Source organism: Prionailurus bengalensis, chromosome A1 (assembly GCF_016509475.1).
Source record: "Prionailurus bengalensis isolate Pbe53 chromosome A1, Fcat_Pben_1.1_paternal_pri, whole genome shotgun sequence".
NCBI lineage: Eukaryota > Metazoa > Chordata > Mammalia > Carnivora > Felidae > Prionailurus > Prionailurus bengalensis.
In genome coordinates this window covers 207,814,644-207,836,320 of record NC_057343.1, presented here as the reverse complement: position 1 = coordinate 207,836,320, position 21,677 = coordinate 207,814,644, and the positions used below count along the sequence as shown (strand labels likewise).

General features: G+C 39.1%; 1 pseudogene; it reads right to left on the bottom strand.

Moving 5' to 3' along the window:
• Window positions 1-415: 415 nt before the first annotated feature.
• On the bottom strand, window positions 416-19,941 carry LOC122480045 (annotated as a pseudogene).
• Window positions 19,942-21,677: the final 1,736 nt, after the last annotated feature.

Below are 21,677 nucleotides of genomic sequence, written 5' to 3'. Positions count from 1 at the left end.
TTCTAAGTGAACAACATTTTTTTCTCTTTGCTCAGAAATTGTCCAACATCTCTGGTTCAGTGAGGAGAGAAGAAAAGCTTTGTCAAAGAGGCTGAGAATCTAAACCAAACAAGATGCTATGTGACCACAGTAGAAGTCCTCATGTTGACTGTTTTATTTTTTTCTTTTAATTTGGGTCCATTCATTCGGTCAAAATGAGTTTTTGGTGAGATTAAAAAATAAATAAATAAATCACACCTGAATTTCTGCACTCATTAAGAAGGAATTAAGCGTCACCCTTTAAGTGTCAGGCACTGTTCTAAGAACTGGGTATACGTACCTAAGGGACACGTCCAAAGAAAGGCATCATCAGGATTCCAAATGTTGGGCAACAGCTAAAAGTGAGTGCTTGAGAGTAGCTGAAATGTCTGTTGAAGAAAAGAGAAAAAGTGCCGTATTCCAGGAGTACGGTCCAGCCAACTAATTTTTTAAAAGAACTGCCATTAAAAATAATTGTAAATTAATTACAAAACTGAAGACAAGGCAAAGATGTACAGCACACAAGATGAGGCCAAAAAGAAAACTGAGAGAAAGTGGTCAGCAAATACAAAATAAAGAATGGGCACAAAGAAACCCAGAGTAGAAACTTCTAGGGGTGAACGAGAATCTTTGGAGAAGTAAATCTGATGATTTTGAATATGTCCATCTCATCTGGCTGTGTTTATAAAAAGGGGGAAAAATGATGAACTTGGGATTGTTTCCCCTCATAGTGCAATCAATAGAAACTTCCTTTTCGCAATGAGACTTTAAACAATTAGGGAAACGTTTTGGTTTCCAGCTAATGGATTTAATAGTGATTGCCATTGCAGGAAAAGCACTTCATCCAATTGTAGACATGCCAAAGGTGGAAGAGAGGGAGGCAGAAGACGCATAAACTGCACTAAAGGCCCTCACAGCTGGCTTTGAGTCACTGAGAAAATAATATCCTTCCTCTAATAATCCCTTAAAGACTTGGGTTTGCTTTTGTGCACGATGAGAATGTGCTGGCCTAAGAACAACTGTTGTTTCAGCACTTGAACATCAGGGACCTAGATGTTCTATTTACTGTACCGATGCCAGGCATTCCTAAGTAATATGTGAGCTGACCTTGAGAAAATATACATATAGTGGAGGTTCAAATACTTACATACCAGTATCTAGTTAATGGCATATTCAATCCTCCCACATTTTTTCCTAATGCTCATCATCCTAGGGTCTCTAAGTATTTTCTGATTCCCTGGCTCTTCACCAGAGCAAAGTTGGGCAGAGAAAGGAAAAATACCCTGGGTCACCCACACTAGCACTGTAAGTAATCTGTTAAATTTGGGGCCTCCTTTTCCAGAATTAACCCTCACATCTGCTTGCACCAGTGCCATATTATTTTAAATACATTCAACTTATGGCCTTGCTTTATGTATGCATCAATATTTCAACTGACCTACAAATGTCGGCATATAAAAATTTGCTATTATAAATACTGATGTTAATATGATATAGGAGGATGATAATTAAGCTTGGATAATTTTATGAATTAAAGATAATTGGCATTGAACCAATAAGGCACATTTATGCATTATGTATTTGCTAAATTAATTTCTTGCCTACTTTCTTAACATAATATTCAAGTGCCCTGTCTATTGATTTTGTGTTATGAGATTATGCCATTTGTTGTGTGAACAAACTGTACTTTTATTTTTTTAAGTAAAATTCACATTTTATTGAAATAAACTCTACAAAATTGATTTTCTTCACCAAAAATAACAGCAATATTTTCTGTATTATTCCTAGATACACCACAAAACACTTGTTTTTGTAGGTTTTCCAGGTTTTGCTTATAAATCAAGATGGGGCAGTAGATATAGTCGTGAAAAAGATAGAGGAAAACAGACAAATCAGTTGTCAGTATCCATGGCCTCTGATCTTGACCATGAAATAGAGGTGTTCAACAAACACCTGATAAAAAGCTTATGAAGATGTAGGCTCAACAAAGGACTACAAACAGCAACAACCTAATGTGCACCAACAATGGCAGGCTCGCCCATTCAAACTGTAACTGTAACTTGTTCCTTTAGGTTCATTTGATAAAGACAAAATCTACACTGAAATCCTTGCTTGGCAAGCTCACCTGTTTTCCATTCTCTCTATATATATCTCTCTCTGGCTGTCTGGTAACTCTCTTAACTGTCCATTACAGATTTTTAACAAACTTCACACTCCAGGTCACTTGTGAGCTTCATTGTAACATTTTATACAATGTATTCCTTTCTCCCACACCTCTTCAAAATCTGTTTCTTCCAAGAACTGATAACTCAATACCTGACAACTGGATCCAGTGATAATAAATGTTGTGTCTAAAATGACCTCACTAAAACAATTCCAAAGCACGATTAGCAGAGATCACACAGAAGTGTAATGTGGCACTTTCAATGCTATCTTCTGGAAGAACAGTTATGTCTCCAAAGCATAAGAGTTCCAACAGGGGCCATTTAAGTAGGCAGATCATCAATGACTAATGGACTCAATGAGAGGTTGACGGGTCAAGATATTCAGTGATTAAGTGGCCTACATACATGTGACAGCTTTTCATAAGATGTTTTCAAATTTCTTACAGATTTTTCCAAATATCAAACATAAGAGAGAGCCTACTTTAAAAGTCTCCTAGGTATTTTTAATGGTGTCTGAGTTATCTGTAGGAAGCTCTGACTTAGTTGTATAGAGTTTGATATAGGTGTCCACCATTAAATCCAGGTCATGTTTTATATCAAAATTTATGTTAAGCAAAGCCAAGATACTTGATATTTAATCTGTCAAAATGTTCCTCAGGTACGCTTTGAGATGCTTTTGCCCATTTTCATAGCATTCATTCTCAACCTTCATCACAGGAAGAATATATAGGACTTGCGGCAATGCATAAACATTAGGAAAAAACTTGATGTCTTGCAGATGCAGGGCTCCATAAATGGTGGATGGAAGCTCCATATCTTTCCCTCTGTTTCCACCTGATTCTCCAACAAAGCAGCTCAGCTGAGAGTGTGTCGGGGTTGGGTAAGTCACTCCTGTATATGTCAGCATGGTGCCCCTCCGATGTATTAAATTTGAGCTGTCCCATGACAGAGGGTACCAGAGATAAGCATTTAAGAGCTCTGAAGTGCTGTTCTGAGAATGTACCTTTCAGTTCCTGAATAATGCGTTCCACTGTTGGGACATTTAGAGTTTCTTATAGTAAGGTAGAGTTACTTTATAGTAACTCTCTCAGAGGTTAGCTGCGATTCCACATTACCTTGCTGGGCTCTGCGAAACTTCCCAGGGAGTTTCAGCTGAATATCAAGTTTAGTTGCCAAATTTGTGGCTTCGGCAGACCAAAATTCATGATCAACTTCAATATTTTCCATCACTTCTTTAGTGAATACAGCACTGCAACCAAGATACCGGCGGCAAAGAAGACATTGGAGGTTTGCCCTCGAGATTTTTCCCAAAGGCTCTTGTAAAAGATAGAACATTTTTAAGAACAACAATGGTAACAATGAAATCAAAATCTGTTACTGTGCTACAGAGTACAAATGCTCAACCAGCTAAACAGTTATTCCATCTAATGTTTGTATCACTATACCGTCTAAACTATACCATAAAACAAGTGCTTGTAGGAGGTCCTTTAAAATTTCAAAACCATTATGCCTGCCTGTCCACTAAGAATGGCAAATTTCCCTCATTTCTTTACCTTTTTCCTCACTGCTCTGAAAGAGGACAGAAATGAGACTGTCAAGCTCTAAAAGCATTTGTAGAGTTCGATGGAAGGAAGAACGGACTTCCTCAATTGTTCCTAATACAACAGATACTCCCACAACAGGCACGGATTTTGCCAACCATGTATTTAAGGGACAGGCAGAGCAAAGTGTGTAGACAGCTTGGGGATATTTCTCTAAAGTCCAGAAGCAACAACTTTCATTTTGGAAGAAAACCCATTGGACACAGCGTTAAGCCTGGCCATGACAACATTCCACGTTCAGTCCCCACTTCTCAATTACCGCGGTGTGAAATTTCACAGCCAAACTTTCTGGATCAGCTTCGTGAGGCACGAAGGCCACAGAGTCCTCTCTCAGGTTATGAGACTCCTCAACCAAGCTCACCAACACAGGCAAGTGTTCTTCCTCTGCTATGTCCACTACATCATCAGTGAGATGGAAAGAAGTGGGAGTCTCTCACTTCCCTGAGGGTTTCCTCCCGAACACAGCTCTCACAGACCTCTAGCATCTGCCTCTGCTGTGTTTTCGAGCGGAACAATGCGTTAACTGCTGTTGTCTCAAAGAGCTTTCTTGAACCTCTTCTCCGGAATTTGCACCGCATGTGAGCAGTGCTTGAAAGTTACCAGGAGTAAAGAGACCCTCTGGGGGCTCATCAGTTTCATGTCTGTCCACAGGTATGTCTTGTTTCCCTACAAGAATCAAAATTTCACATAAAGATTTGAAGTACTTTTTGTTTTCTTTCTGTTCAAGGGTTAAAGGTAAAATGTCTTCATCCTGGTCTTTACCCCCTTCTTCTGCACTGGGGTTCTGAGCATTGCTGTTGTTTATTTTTTTATGTTTTTGTTCCTGTTCAGAAGTTTCATCCATTCTTTTCTGTTTCAGAGTCTCAGGACCCAATTGAGTCTTCACTCAATTCTTTCGTTCATTTTCTCTGTCTACTATGATAGACACAAATGACTATCAAATGACTGGTCAAATGACGGGTAAGATCAAATATTGTTGATATCGCATTATCTCAAAGAACTGTCCTGTAAGGCCTCTCCCAATGACTTCACAAGTATCTGCTTCAATTAATTTTCACAAATAAGATAACCCAATCATTCTTGAGTTTGCCGATGCCTCTGCAAAATGCACAGTTCTACAGATCATAGAGGTCTCAAAGTGTTTGGCACGTAATCAGTAATGTCTATTTAGTGGATCGGGTGTTTTATCTTCTAAGTCTGCTGTCCTGCAATTCTCCACCCACTTCTGGCATCTGGAAGCATCCCTCGGGAACCTGGAGAAAGCCAGGTCTCACTGAGGGCTCTCCCTCGTGCAGTGGGGACAGTGCAGAAGTTTGGCCTCAGGGGAGAGGCCAGGCTGGCTGGCTCAGCAAGAGGGCGGGGGTGGGGGGGGGGGGCGGGCGAGAACTAAACTGTACTTTTAATTATAGTGTAAGAACTTCTGTAGCGTGAAATTAAGTTATGAAAAGCAAAATGTAATATACAATTCTCTTTTAGGATATTCTAGCACTTAGGAGTAGTTTTAGCTGCAAGTAACAGAAAACCTGACTGGTGGCTTAAGCCACAGGGACATTACTTAACAAAAAGACCAGAGAAAAGCCATCCCAACATTGAATCAGTGGCTCAATGATGTCATCAGGATGCAGGCGCCTTCAAATTTTCTGCTCCACCATCCTCAGTATGTTTTTAATATTTTTCCTCAAGGTCTAAGATAAGTATCACAGCACCTTGTTTTCAACGACAATAGGATTTTCCTAGTGTATTACCTAAAGATTATTTTCCAGAACAGGTTCATATGCTCATCCAAACAAGTCACTGGCAAGGAGCAACAAGACTGTCATAAGTGCTTTTACACCAAACGTGATTTATACCCGGAGCCGGGTACACTGGCATGGAAGTAAGCCAGCAATAGAGTCCGTCCCATGTGTGACACCTCTGAAGCCAAGCACGTAATGGAGATCCTACCAGGTAAGTAAATGGCGATATTCTGAGTCTTGCACATTAGAGTCAAAGCTGAAGAGAAAATATGCTTATTGGCTTTGGCACTGGATCATCCCCACTGAATTACCTCTAAGTCCACAGGTCCTCTCCTGAATGGACAGACACCACCTCTAATGTCAATAGTAAGAAACAAGTGCCACTGTCTACTATCCCCAGCTGGGATCCGGCAAGGACGAGAGGGGAAACAAAGAGACAAGGAGTGGAGAGCATCTGCATGTCTGCAGATGGAAACTAAAAAAAAACTATGAAGCCTTAGGTCTAAAAGTTTTGCCAAGAAACCCAGATAACATTTTCTTCTACTAACCCTGCTGGGAAAACTATAGGAGCTTTGAAGTAAGGGTCAGAACACTGCTTCAACTCCAAGATGAAGGAGCTTAGGAACAACGATTACCCTCATCACCATAAATCATCTTTGTGACATTACGTCTCTTTTAAAATAGAAGTAAGGGGTCAAATTTGTGGGTTAAATAATGACCCCTACTAATTATACATGTACTGCAAAATAATTCAAAAACTGCTTTAGGGACACCTGCATGGCTCACTCTGTTGAGCATCCAACTCTTGGTTTTGGCTCAGGTCATGATCTCACGGTTCGTGAGTTTGAGCCCCGCATCAAGCTCTGGGCTGACAGCTTGGAGCCTGCTTGGGATTCTCTCTCTCCCTCTCTCTCTGATCCTCTCTTGTGTGCTCTTTCTTTCTCTCTCTCAAAAATAAATAAATAAACTTTAAAAAACTACTTTGGAGCATAAGCCTGGCAATTTAGCTTATTAAGAAAGAATTTTCCAGATTTGCAATCAGAATGTACTAAAGAGGGAAAAAAACAAAATATGAAATTAAAGCCATAATCAGCTTAAGTGGAAACAATAGTATCTGTTCATGATTGCCATTCCCATCATCAGCTGAATTAGCAAAAGTCCTGGACTGCATGACTCCAAGCTTCAAATGACTTAGGACTGATCCAAGCTTCAAATGACTTAGGACTGATACTCAGCAGTGCCTTGTAGTGGAAGGAGACAAGTCATTCACTGAGGTGGCCAGCAGTGAGCCTTTAGGAAAGCCGCTTAAACTTTATGGGTCTTGGTTTCCTTATCTATAAAATTATAAAAAATAAAGTCTGTGCTACAGGGATGGAATGGAAACAAGCCAAATTAAACAAAGGATGCTCATTTATTATCATACTGATATATCAAGTTACGTTCTTTTTAGAAACATCTTAAATATATGGGTCACTAAATAAAACAAATACATGGGAGGGGTGTCTGGGTGGTTCAGTGGTTAAGTGTCTGACTTCAGCTCAGGTCATGATCTCACGGCTCGTGGGTTTGAGCCCGTGTCAGTCTCTGTGCTGACAGGTCAGAGCCTGGAGGCTGCTTCAAATTCTGTGTGTGTGTGTCTCTCTCTGCCCCTCCCCCACTCAAAATTAAATAAAACATTAAAATTTTTGAAAAAAAAAACAAATATATGGGGAATGAAAAGCCCAGAGAAGGATCTTCGTTTAACACACTGTTGTGCCAATTTATTTTTTCCAATGTAGTGGTTTTAATCCAGACTATCACAGTATTCCATAGGAGCTGTTAGCTACAAATTATAGATATTTCGTATATTTCAAGAAATTGAAAAGTGAAAATGACATGAAATCCCAGTGCAAGTCTAAAGCCAAATGTGGTTAGAAAATTTTTGACATTAAGCCTGGTTTTCAAAATAAATCTCTGAAATTTAAAAAAATGCTTGGGAATTTATACATTAAACCATTTGGCATTTCATTTTCTTGTCCTTTTAATATAATATCAACGAGGATATAATCGATACATGGTAGGAAAAAATGAACAAATATCTCGTCCCATCTTCTATGTCACTGTTACTTTCTAGCTTTGTCTTTATCTCAATTTTTGTCTCTGTTAACACGCAACCACACACACACACACACACACACACACACACACACACACACACACATCTGGGCTAAGGAGCCAGGCACTGATTTAGAGAGGGAAGGCCAGGGGAGTGCCTGACTGGCTCAGTCAGTAGAATGTGTGACTTTTGATCTAGGGGTTGTAGGTTTGAGCCCCACACTGGGTGTAGAGATTACTTAAAAAAGAGAGAGAGAGAGAGAGAAGGAAGGCTGGGATCCAGATAAACACTAACAGAGGTTAGCTCCAAAGCAATCCATCGACAATTACCTCTCTACCGTTAGAGCCTCGTCACGTGTACATGTATGTGTGTGTCAGCAATATGCTCTCATTTTCCTACTTTCCTCCTTAAGTGTTACCCCCAAGTGTTCATTTTAGTCTGCAAGAGACAGGCAGGGAGGGAGGGAAGATAATTTCCAATATAATTACGCACTTCTAGTGCCACCATAGCTGAACACTGTGGCTGGTTTATGGCTCTGGTTGGTAATTTACATATCACTTTCCTCCTCCTCTCAAAGCTGATACGTGTTTTCTAAGCAACTATTTCACTTCTTATTATCTGCAACTGATCCTTAACAGATACTTTCAGAATCAAACTTTTATGTTCCTCTATTTTTAATGATAAACCACCTATGGTTCTACTTTTTTGACTTTTTTTTTCAACTTTCTGCCTTTTTCCCGATAAAAGGCATGAGTTCCTTAATAAAATTCATTTTCTCATTCCAAAAATGTTTTAAATGTTTATTTATTTTTGAGAAGGAGAGAGAGCACGACTGGGGGAGGGGCAGAGAGACAAGAAAACACTGAATCTGAAGCAGACTCCAGGCTCTGAGCCGTCAGCACAGAGCCCAACACGGGACTCGAACTCACAAACTATGAGATCATGACCTGAGCCGAAGTCAGACGCTTAACCAACTGAGCCACCCAGACGCCCCTCTTATTCTCATTCTTAAACATTATGTGTACATTCACATTCTTAAATATTATGTGGGCTACCTCTTCCCTGTTGACTCCAAATTAGATTTTTTTATGAGGCATGTCCCCATTAGATATGCACCCTTGAGAATAGATGGGTGCCCAAGTCTGCAATGCATACAAGAAAAATAATTCGAGAGAAAGTTTTTATATACTTTTTCTTAGGATCCTAGGACTTTATATTAAGAAGGCAATAGGTTCAACTACTTTGTAGAACACTTACACTTTCCTTTCCTCCTGTCACACACACCCAAATCTATAACACATTAGAGTAAATGGGGAAGATCAAAAGACATGTTTAGAGTATTTGAGATAATGTAAATCATCCATAAAAGACAACTGATCCTGAATTATAGATGGTTCTATTGTTCTAAATAGTCATACCCTCCAAGTGATGTTTTTCTAATGAGATGAAAAGAGGAGAAAATGCATTTCTTCCCCCCACCCTCCCTCCCTCCCTCTCTCTCTCTCTTCTTCATTTAGAAAAAGAAGGAAGCCACGTAGTACTCCATTGTGTATATAAACCACAATTTTTTATCCATTCATCAGCTGATGGACATTTAGGCTCTTTCCATAATTTGGCTATTGTTGAGAGTGCTGCTATAAACATTGGGGTACAAGTGCCCTATGCATCAGCACTCCTGTATCCGTTGGGTAAATTCCTAGCAGTGCTATTGCTGGGTCATAGGGTAGATGGATCCTGAGAAATGTAACAGAAACCCATGGGGGAGGGGAAGGAAAAAAAGGGGGGGTTAGAGTGGAAGAGACCCAAAGCATAAGAGACTCCTAAAAACTGAGAACAAACTGAGGGTTGATGGGGGGTGGGAGGGAGGGAAAAGTGGGTGATGGGTATTGAGGAGGGCACCTTTTGGGATGAGCACTGGGTGTTGTATGGAAACCAATTTGACAATAAACTTCATATATTGAAAAAAAAAAGAAAAAGAAAAAGAAGGAAGCAAAGTTTGTCAACAGACTGAATTTCTTCAGGAGATTCTTTTTAAAGGTAATGAGACTGTTTCAGATGCTCCCGAAAGGACAAAATGGGAGAACCTTTGGCTCACACCCACTTTCCCCAGCCACTGCCTTTGATTCTATGAGAAGAGACTTTTCAACCCCACAACCTGCATCAAGCACCTATTCTGTGCCAGACCCTGAGCTAGGGCTTGGGAAGAATAATACACAGTCATGTGTCTAATAATTTCCCAGTTTGGAAGGAGAAACAAACACATGGAATAATAATTAAAATACCACGTGCTGAGAAGCATACTAGATAGAGGTACAGGCAAAGTATTCACGGCTCATAGAAAGTTCTTTCAGCTGAAGTCAGGGAAGGCTTCCCAGAGGCAGTGGCACATTACAGAGAATAAAGAATGAAATCTGTACCAACAAGTCCTAGTTCTCCCTCCTAGTTTCCCCAGAATAATTCTGCAGAAAGCAGCCCAACAGCATATTTCTTTAGGATGAATCATGTTGCTGGGCAACTACCACCCCTAACAGCATTTCTAAGAAAAGCAATTAACTAGCAATTTTCCTTTATTATTTCGCTCACCCACATAATTAAATATTCTTAACGTACTCATTTCATAGTGCTTTATGCAGAATGATAACACTATCTACTGTATACTAATGACAATATAATTAGGCACCAGTTTCACATGCTTTGATGTATTCTTTCAAAAAATTATCCTAAAATACAAGTTTAATGTGAGGTTAAGAGTGCACTAAGTCTTTTCTAAGACACCACTGCTTGTCTTTATTTCACACAGGGAAATATCTTGAAGTCTTGCTTAGATTACTCTGGTTTTCAAGGAAAACTTAAAGGTCTATATGAATATATTTAAAATGTCACTGGTTCCTCAAAATCACTCCCAAGATTTCTGTCAGTTTTCTCATTTTGCTTTCAAATATGATTACTGTCATTGTGATGTATTTATTATACCATATAAACATGCACACATATATAAACATATACACATGCCTACCTATGTATAAAACTTTGCATGTGTTATATTTTATATATACAAACATATACATATATTGTTATATATATGACACACATATATGTAATAAAAAGCCCGTTAACCTTGCCTCAAATCTCATCTCTAGGTCTTACAAATATCAAAAGTTATTTTTCCTCAATCCCTTTCATGAAGTCTTTGTGGGTCCAGCTAAAAATGTTAACTCTAGATATGGTTTCCTTAGAGTTACGTACTATGAGGCACATCCTGACTCTTCCATTGTACCCCATATATATGATTTTAAATTCACTTTTCTCAAGTAAGGAGGAGTATATTTATTTCCTTTACCTTCACCATCATGTATGCAGTTTCAGGCTGTGTGGGAACCGAGTTCGGAGTTGCAGAGCAAGACTTTCAATAAAACAAACTGGCCCCCATTGATAATTATGCACATAGCTTGGCCCTTTCTATCCTAACCTCTCCTAGGAGAGTTTCCTTTGAAGGTTATAACCTCCTGCTTTTTGAAGTGGACCAAAACCAATTCTTGGTATGCTCAATGTTTCAAGAGATGACTTAACATTTCCAGCAATAATATTTCAGTTATATTTAACATTCTTGTTTTCAATGCATTTTTGCCTCCTACTTATGCCCACAAAAGTTTACGTGATCAGGTAAAGCACTTTAAGATACAAACCCCTTAAAAGTCGGGAGATAAACTTTAATGGCTATATTTAAAAGCTGTGTTACAATAACTTCCAAACCAGGACAGCTGGTGGCTCAGTCAGTTAAGCATTTGACTTCGGCTCAAGTCATGATCTAGAGGTTCATGAGTTCGAGCCGCATGTCGGGCTCTGTGTTGAAAGCTGAGTTTCGAGCCTACTTCAGATTCTGTGTCTCCCTCCCTCTCTGCCCTTCTCCCACTCGTGCTCTGTCTCTCTCTCTCTCAAAAATAACTTTAAAAAAAACATTAAAAAAAAAGTTCAAAAAAACCCAAAACTTCCAAACCATGACATGGTTGACATGGTTAACTTTGGAGGAAAGCAAAACCAAGGGTTTGCCTCAGGTGAGTCAATCTTTGGTAGGACTCAGACCAAAGTCTCTCTGATTCCTCACTCATCAAAACACACTGCCTCTGTCCTTTTCCAATGTATACCTTGTGCACAAAATTACAACTTCTGTGCTGTGTCAAAGCTTATGTGCTACTTTCTTCTACTTTGCAGACACTACAAGATCGTCTGCTCCACCCTTTTCTTAAGCTGGCTTTGTGCTCAAGAATGCTGGCCAAAGTTGTGCCAAAAACTTTCTGTTGGGTTTTTTTTTATTTGTTTTGTGCACAATTATCATTAAGGTCAACGGGTAACTATCAAGCAAGTCATTTATCTGTGCAGTGGCTTAACAAAAATTAGGCTGTATCATTCTTTCAATACCTCATTAGTCAGTACTGCTGATGCTCCTTTGTCATTAACCATAAGCCACCTGGGATTTTCCAGCTCTGCTATATATAGTTGGTTGCCTCGCAAGAATAGAGGCACATAAGCATAATTAAGGACCTATTTATTAATGTCATGCAGGAGTGTGGAGTGTATACTTTACAGAACATTTTGTCTTAAGCGAGGAGGTTGGTTTTTCCAAAAGCCTAATTCATATGCTTCCATGATTCTGAACACTAGCAATCTAGCATGAACACTGAGAGATAAGACAAACATCATTTCTAAGAGTACTTTCTCTGTTTCTGTCTGTAAACACTTAGTTGCTTGAAAAAAATAAAAAATTTTATTTTTTTAAGTTTTATTTCTTTATTTTGAGAGAGAGAGAGAGAGAGAGAGAGCGAGCATAAGCAGGGGAGGGGCAGAGAAAGGAAGAAGGAGAATCCCAAGCAGGCTCTGCACTGTCAGCACAGACCCTGATGTAGGGCTCGAACTCATGAACTGTGAGATCGTGACCTGAGCCAAAGTCAAGAGTCCGACACCCAACCAAATGAACCACCCAGGCACCCCTAAAAAAAAAAGAATGTTAAAAGGAAGATTATCAAACAAGAAACATCTAGCACCAATCTGAAATCAGAATGGAAGCTTTGGTTTTGTTGAGAAGGATTTCCACATGACAGCTATTAACATTTTAGTGCTCCTCTCCTGCCATTCTTTACCACCAACCACTCCTCAGCTCCTTCACAATAGCCCTTATTTTCTTGCTCTTGTTGCCTCCTTTCCATTTAAACCCTCGTTGCCAAGAGAAACAGTAGAATGTACCATTCTCAAGGTTTACTCCTGTAGAACACTGAGGCTCCAAGAGACGGACAGAGACAGCTTTTTAAATCCAATCTGGGTGGCTTTGTTTTACGACTTTCAGGAGTGGGGAGAACTCACAGATTCATTTTTCTCAGTGTAATGTGTTTGTTCTAAACCTTTTCCTTAAAAGGTTGACATATCTGTAGCTCATCTATACTAGAATTTGGTTTGAGATGGTATTTATAGCATGAAATGATATTCTTAAGCTTAATAGAACAATTGTTCATAATGTTTTACAAAGATGATTATGACTTTCAAGAGTTCTCTCATGTGAGCCAGTTTGGGTTTCTAAATCTTCTTCTTGCTTCCAATTCCTCCCAGAATCATTCTTCTTAAAACACCTCTGATCTTATTCCTCGATGAAAAACTTTAATTGGCTCACCATTATTTGTTGCACAAAATCCAAACATCTGAGCAGAGTTCCCAGGGGTCCTTTGAGCTATATTATAGTGCATTGCTTTTACAAAATAAACTTTCCTTACTTCACACCACAAGGATTGATATGCGTGTGTGTGTGTGTGTGTGTGTGTGTGTGTGTGTGTACACAGAGTCATATCACACAATACACACTCGATGGGGTATTGTCATTCATAATACAATACATTCCTGGAATCTATATGATTTATTTTTGCAAAGAACCCATGTTTAATTACATACTTCATTCTGAACCAAGAAACTTATATGAAATAAATTACATGCCCATAGTAATAGGTGAGAAAATAAAGCTAAAAATACATATCCTAAGGACTTCTGGATATAATAAAATTATCCTTCAGGTCAAATACAAAATATGATCAAATACTGTAATTGTAGATCACCTCAGGGACTGAGGCAAATATAGCACATATGAGCACTCTAGTCCATAATATTTTGTCTAAAATTAATATGCAGACTATAACAAACACTGAAATGCTTTAATTTATACATTGTTTATAATTGCTTAATTCATAATAATAATGTTTATCTAAGAATTTAGAAATATTCAGTTGAGTAATTTGGAGTGCTCCAGTCTCTCTAAGAAAGCTATCCAAAGAAAACTTAGTGGGTGTCTTTTTCTTTTTACAGTAAATGTCCTTATTGTCGGTAGTATTCAAATTCATTCTAGTTCCTTTAGAAATATTTTTTACAGGCGCCTGGGTGGCTCAGTCAGTTAAGTGTCCAACTTCAGCTCAGGTCATGATCTTGCAGTTAGAGGGTTTGAGTCCCACTTCAGGCTCTGTGCTGACATCTCAGCTTCTGTGTCTTCCTTTCTCTCTGTCCCTCCCCACTCATGCTCTGTCTCTCTCAGAAACAAACATTTAAAAAAATTTAAATAACAAATTCATTCTAGTTCCTTTAGAAACATTTTGACATGTCCATATATTTTCGTAGTTGTTACGTTGTTTCCCCTGCTGAAAAGCATTTTTTTTCTTTAAAAAGGATGGTTCCAACATTTCCACATTTCAATGTGTCTTTCTTAGTTTAGTGGAAGCTGGAAGCAAATTGAATAAACACCACAAATTTTTTTTTTTTTTAATGGGTTCCATTCGCCATTTTTTGATACTAGTCAGGGAGGAGTAATTTTTAAAGACTCATATATTTACATTTTTTTTAGTATAGACAATTTAAAAAATTATTTTAAACCATCTCCTATCTCATAACGGAAGCTCAAAACATTATTTGTACCTTTAGTCGAACAAAAGAGCCATAGGCCTTTATGATTTCATTAAGTAAGAGTTAGGGAAAGATCAGAACCTTAGCAATGAAAGCTTACCACAATTCAGCTTTAATATCAGAGCCACTTGTTCAACTACCCTTTTTCCTTTACACCTTCGGGAACATCGGTTGCAGGGAGTATGGCCGGAGTCGCAAAAGATGAGTCTGCAGACAAAGTGCAGTTAAGTGAAGGTCCTCATACTCAAGTCGAAACGAGGCCCCGACTCCAGAATGAAGCTTCTTTTTATTAGGATAATTGCTAAAGACTATCTACATAAAGTCAGCTAAGCAAGTGTGTTAATCAGTCTAATGGTTTAGCATTTCAAGGCTGAATTTCGAATTAATTGATTTCTAGAACACTAGGAAGGGTCAGGTGTGAAGGAGGAACGTTAATGGCTCTAAGGTGTTCCTTACCAGCCGCAGCTGCTTTCAGCTGTGTAAACATGTCCTAAGGCCTTGCACCCTCTCCAGCCCTTCCCTTTTGAAGCCTTTTCCTTTGATGCTTCTCTCTCCTGCATCTCCCACAAACACGAGTCAAAAGAACCCAAGGATGAGACAGTAAATTAGTATGACTTTTGAAAGCTGGCAGTATCTAGTAAAGCTGAACTTATGCATATCTTATAACCTAGCAATTCCATGCCTAGGAATATATCCGACTCAAACACATACACATCTATTCAACAAAGACATGTCCTGTCATGTTCATAGCCAAACTATTCATAAAGGCCAGAAACAGAAATGCCCAAATTCCATCAACAGTAAAACTGATAAATAAATACTGCATTTTTACACATTATTCAGAAATGAGGATGATTGGCACATACATATAACTCAATAATTCTCACTAACGTAATATTGAATGAAATGAGTCCTATCCAAAAGAGTACTTTTGGATAGGCAAATAATGTCTTTAGTATGACCAAAACAAGATCAAAGTATAAAAACAGGCAAAAGAAGTCTATGCTGTTGAAGTCAACATCACAGTTATCGTTGGTGGGGAGAGCAGATAGGAGCCTGAACAGAGCACAAGGGGGCTTATGCGATGCTGACAATGTTGTTGTTTTTACTTGAGAGAGAGAGAGAGAGAGCAAACAAACAGGGGAAACGGGCAGAGGGAGAGTGAGAGAATCTTAAACAGGCTCTACACTCAGTGCACAGCCCAATGCGGGGCTCAATCTCACGACTGTAGAACTCAATCTCATGGCTATGAGGTCATGAACTAACCCGAAATCAAGAGTTAGATGCTTTACCCACTGAGCCACCCAGGTGCCCCAGTGTTTTGTTTCTTGATCTAAGTGCTGGTTACACAGTTGTGTTCAGTATCGAAAACTTAATGCTTTTTACACTGATGCTATGTGTACTTTCCTGATATGTGTATATCTTATTTTGGTAAAGTTTTTTTAAAGGGACCCAGGAAGTCAAAAGCACTTTTCTACATCTACAAAGGGAACATGACCTTTTAAAGATTTTAAGGTTTTCTGAGTATCCCAGTAAGACCAAATGGAAATGTTATTCAAAGGAGGCAGAACTCAGCCAAAATTCAATCTAGTTGACTTAGGGTTTTTTTGTTTTTGTCCTTTTTTTTTTAAGAAAAGACAATTAGAACATTGGGAATGAAAGTAAGTTAATATCTCAGTTGCACCAAGTAGTTTAAGGATCACCTTCAACACAGTTCCCATAAAAGGAAGTACTTATAATATACCAGCCCAGTTTTTTAAATCAGATCTAATTCCTATGAAGTAGAAAAATGATGGAGAATTAAACTTCATGGGGAATCTCAAAAGGTCAAGAAAGTGACAGCTTGTCTTCCTCTGGAAATTTGCTGTGGCTTCATCACCATGAAAATATGTTTCTCCACCCTCACCATCACTTCCCCCAAACTGTTTTTCTTTAACAAGTCAAATACTCAGAAAAAACATTCTTACCAACTATTCTGCCATTGTGACATGGCTGTAAACTATACTTCCCAAGACTAAGACATGATATATTGTAATGATAACAGCTGGACATTTGGAAGAAGTTAGCAAGTGACCAAGCTGATACTTTAAATCTGGACTTTATTCGGATGCCAAATAGCATATTTCTGAGATCACATTATCTTCTTCAAGAGTCAAACATACAATCTCTTTGCTCAGGAAATTCCACAGGGACAAGATATAGAGCAAACCATAAATATTCAAAGAAGAGGATGTGTTGATGGATCTGGTTCTTGCTTACTGAAAAATTAAATACTCAGACCTGGGCAAGAACTCAAGCTTCCTTCTTCATGGGAATAAATGCAAAGTATCTCTTCTAATTGGTTCCTCTTTCTTTATCCTCTTTTTCATTTACTCCTAGAATAGCCAAAGACACAGGACTGCCTGCAACACAACTTTATGTATAGCCCTTTGGAATGTCTTTATTTCACCAAATGATCTCTTTACCATCTAAAAGGACATATGGGCCACACCTGAACATGCAAAATAAATATATGCCTAAAGCATGTCACACTTTTGAGAACACGTTCCTCTCAACTCACAGATGCTGAGAGTGTTAAGATTTGGAAAGAATATTTAGATTATTTTTATTAAAGCCTTCATTGAAAAATCAAATTAGGAGACTCGGCTAAGGGCATGTAACTAATTAAAGATTAAGTTAAGACTAGAATCCAGAATTGCTGATTCTTAGTCTAATACTTTTTTGTGCTATCTCAAAATGTCTTGACTCACAAGAAATTATATGAACGAATTACAATCCAGTTTTGTGGGTTATGCATCGCTACTCAAGCAAAGCCAAGAGTTGTAAGTCACAAGAGGTAAAAATAAAACTTTCTGATCTATGAATGGGACATTCTTCAAAGAGGTACATGGTCTGGTGGAAATGCCCAACTCACACAGCTGTTGTATGTACATGAACAAGAAGGAAATAAAAAGAAAACAGATATCTGGCTGCCTCAATCAGTGGAGCATGTGACCCTGGACCTCAGGGCCATGAGTTCAAGCCCATGTTGGGCCTAGAGCTTACTTTAAAATAAAAAAAAGGAAAACAGAACACACATGCATGTGCATATACACACATGCTCTCTCCTTTACCCTACTTTATTCCACCCTGACAAGCCACTTACATCCTAAGAATACTGGTGAAGAAATAGATAAGCAACAGACTGTTTTACCAGAGAGAAATGGAGGGGTCAAGTTCACCAGAGATGGACTTTGTCAAGGACCTAAAGAGTCAGTACAAAAAGAAAGGAATTCTCATTCATTCTATCATTCAGTCAATACTTTTGTATTTCATGCCTGTCATGTTGAGATATGGTGCTAGTGAGTGAAGACACACAGTGAAAGACACTGGTCCCTGCCCTCAGAATGTGGCAGTTAATTGGGCATACAACAGTTGCCAAGCAGTGTGATAACTGCCACCCATGGTAGAATACAGCAGCTGAGACAAAGGGTTTCCAAGGGTGGAGGTTGGGAGATGTAGGGAAGTAGAGGGGAGGAGAGGATAAGGGGAAGAGTTAATGCTAAGAAGATCCTCCTAAGAGTGACTAATAAGAACATGAGAAATTGTATCATTTTCTTCTCTGAGGGACTTTCCCACATTCTTACTTGCTCAATGGTTCTCAACATGTGGCCCCAAGACTAGAAGCATCATTACCTGAGAACTTGTCAGAAATATAAATTCTTGGGACCTACCCGAGGACTGCTGAATCAGAAACTTAGGATAGGGTCCCACAATCTGAGTTATAACAAGCCTCCCAAGTAATTGTGATGTGTGCTAAAGTTTGAGGACTATTGTACTAGATAAATCAAGGTGAAGTTAGGTAAATGAAATTCCACAAGGTCTGGTCTGAGAAGTTTTTATGTAAATGTACCATTCTGAAAAATCATTTTGCCAGGCATGTTCTAATTTGTATTTCAGAAAATACGGTTCTCTGTTTATGTTTGGAGCCTGATGTTTCTGAAGTAAATGCTATGCATTTTACCTGGAGTCAGGTGTCTTGAATGGGGATCGAAATAGATCAAACTTCAGAAAGCAGAGGAGGCTCCTTATGGAAGGAACCACAGAATATACTGATTCACAGGGACTGCACCTTTGACTCGCTCAGGCTACGTGGTCTCTGATGTTCAGCACCCATTTCTTTCCCTACATCCCCTCTATAGAAGAAGTTTTCTACTTCACCTTTTTTCAAACCATGTAGTTTGCTATATGTCCACTCTTCTCCTTAACTCTGTATGACCATAGAGATCCAGGATCTATTACATCTAGCTACATTCTCTAAGTTCCTAGACTTTATGCCTTTTTGCTAAAATTCTTAAGAGAAAAAAGTGTGTCCAAGTTTGGCTCAGTGGTTCATCCAGCTAGGGGCCCTGGGTATTAACAAGGCAGACAGGACAGAAGAGAAGGCTGGAACTGACCTCAGAAGAGGTTATGGCTTTGGCAAGGAGATTACTCAGAAAATCTAATACAATAAAAATGATCCATCCGGCCCCTGAGAGTTTATCTAACTTCAGGAGTCTGTGAAGCAACAATGCATCCTTAATTTCTGTGATTCCCCAACAAATGGTAAGAAATCCACATAAGAATGCAACGGCTTTTGAGGTGCCTGAGCAGCTAAGTCGGTTGAGCATCTGACTTCAGCTCAGGTCATAATCTCATGGTTTGTGACTTCAAGCCCCCCATCAGGGTCACTGCTGTGGGCACACAGACTGCTTCAGAATCTGTCCTCATCTCTCGCCCCTCCCCCACTTGTGCACATGCTCTCTCTCTCTCTCTCACACACACACAAATAGATGAACATTTTAAAAAGTGCAACAGCTTTTGAAAAGATAATTTGTTTACCTACCAAAACCTTAATTATATATACACCCTTCACCACAGAAATTTATATTCTAGGTTTTTATCTTCAGGAAAAAAATGGAATGTGTCCATTAAGAAATGAGCAAACAAGGATTCTTATCACTGTATTATCTTTCAAAGCAAAATTAAAAAGGAAACTACCTGGAAAGTCTAGGAAGGAAAGATTTTTATTAATGGACGTCATATTCATATCCATCTAAAAAAATCCATCTACTTTTTCTCCTTCATTAAAAAAATCAGTAAGCCCTAACATTGTTTTAATACTGGCATAAGGCAGTTGCAGGCAGGTTGCCTCCCACGGTCTGTTTTTCTTGTCTGGGTTACAGTCACTATGATGATCCAGCCACAGCTGCTAGATGATCTCCCCCAGCTGCAGATGTCATCTGCTCCTACCAGCCACTAATTGAATTTCGTTGCTTCCCCTGTCTCCTCCGCTTCAGCAAAGGCCTCCCGGTCTTAAAGTCCAAGTCTGCCTCCTTGCCTCTGTCCTCCAGTCCAACAGCAGAAAAGCCCATGTCTTGGGCTCTAAAGCTCAACTAGAACACATTTTTGTCATTCTAGCCAATAATTAATATTTTAAAAAATTTTAATGTTTATTTTTGAGGGGGAGGGAGAGAGAGAGAGAGAGAGAGAGAGATAACATGAGCAGGGGAGGCGAGAAGAAAGGAAGACACAGAATCCAAAGCAGGCTCCAGGCTCTGAGCTATCAACACAGAGCCTGACGCAGGGCTTGAACTCACAAACTGCGAGATCATGATCTGAGCTGAAGTCGAATGTGTGACCGACTAAGCTACCCACGCACCCCATACCCAATAATTTAATATAATTTTCATAATACTAGCTAAACAGTTCTTACCTGTGACTTGATATAGAATACCTGAGTCTCCTTGCTCTCTAATTATCTTAATGGATAAAAGCAATAGAAGCTGGATTGCTAGAAACCTAGAATGAGATGTATCTTTTCTTTGAATATTATGTCCAAAGACTACAGAATTATAGTCTGAGAGCACAAATAGAATTAATAGAGTCATTTCCCCTAACCCAGAATCTTCTCCTCTATCAAAGTGTTTGATAAGAAGATATGGAATTGGGTTTGCATGATAATTCTTAGTCTATCACTAAGAAGAATGTAACTTTGAAACCGTGACTGGAAAGGCAGGACTTCAACTGGAATCATGGGCAACAATCCCAGAGGAGGTAACACCAATAAAGGTCAAAGCAATGTGCATCACGCTCACTGACTGCAATTTCTTAAAAGCCCCAAAGTCACCACAGTGGCCATTAGTTGATGCCTATGACATAGCCACCTGAATGCAATATGACCGTCTTGGCTGCAGCATTGCATAAACATGATAAAAGTGAAATTCACTCCTATAAAGAGTATGGAGAGCATAAAGAATACTATGCAGCTCATTGGTTTGGCAAATGGAAGGATCCTATTTTTGTGCCTTCTTAACCCACCATTGTTCACCTCAGATGCTGACTGTCCCTAAGTTTCTTCCTCTGTAAAAGGAAGAAACTTCAAAAGGGCCAATAAGTAAAAGTTTGGAGCTGTTCCAGTGGAAGGGGACAGGAGAGAACCAGAATTCTATTACTGTCTCCCCTGTCTCTTCCTTTCTTCCCTGTGCCCAGCGATGGCTGTAGATAAACCAGGGTAGAACCCAAAGGCCCTGTGGAGTCCAGAGTGACAACCAATAGGGCTATGTGATTTCTAAGGCCCCTTCCTACTACAACATCCTTTACTTATATTTTTTACTTCTATACTGGCACCCAGTACATGGCAGGTGCTCCATGGATGTTAAGCAAATTGAACTTGAAGCTCTATCAGTTGCCCAATGATCTAGAAAAGCTTTTATAAGAGCAGATGTTTCTAGGTCCTGACTTATTCATTTTTTAGCAAATAAAACCAAATTATAAGTCAATTTTTTAAATTAGGACACCTCTGGGGCACCTGAGTGGCTCAGTCAGTTAAGTGTCTGACTTGGTTTTGGTTCAGGTCATGATCTCACAGTTTGTAAGATGAGATCTCGTGTCAGGCTCCGCATTGACAGTGCAGAGCCTGCTTGGGATTCTCTCTCCCCTCTCTCTGCTCTTCCCCTGCTTGCTCTCTCTCTTAAAATAAACAGAAAGAAAGAAAGAAAGAAAGAAAGAAAGAAAGAAAGAAAGAAAGAAAGAGAAAGAAAGGGAAAGAAAGAAAGAAAGAAAGGGAAAGAAAGAAAGAAAGAAAGAAAGAAAGAAAGAAAGAAAGAAA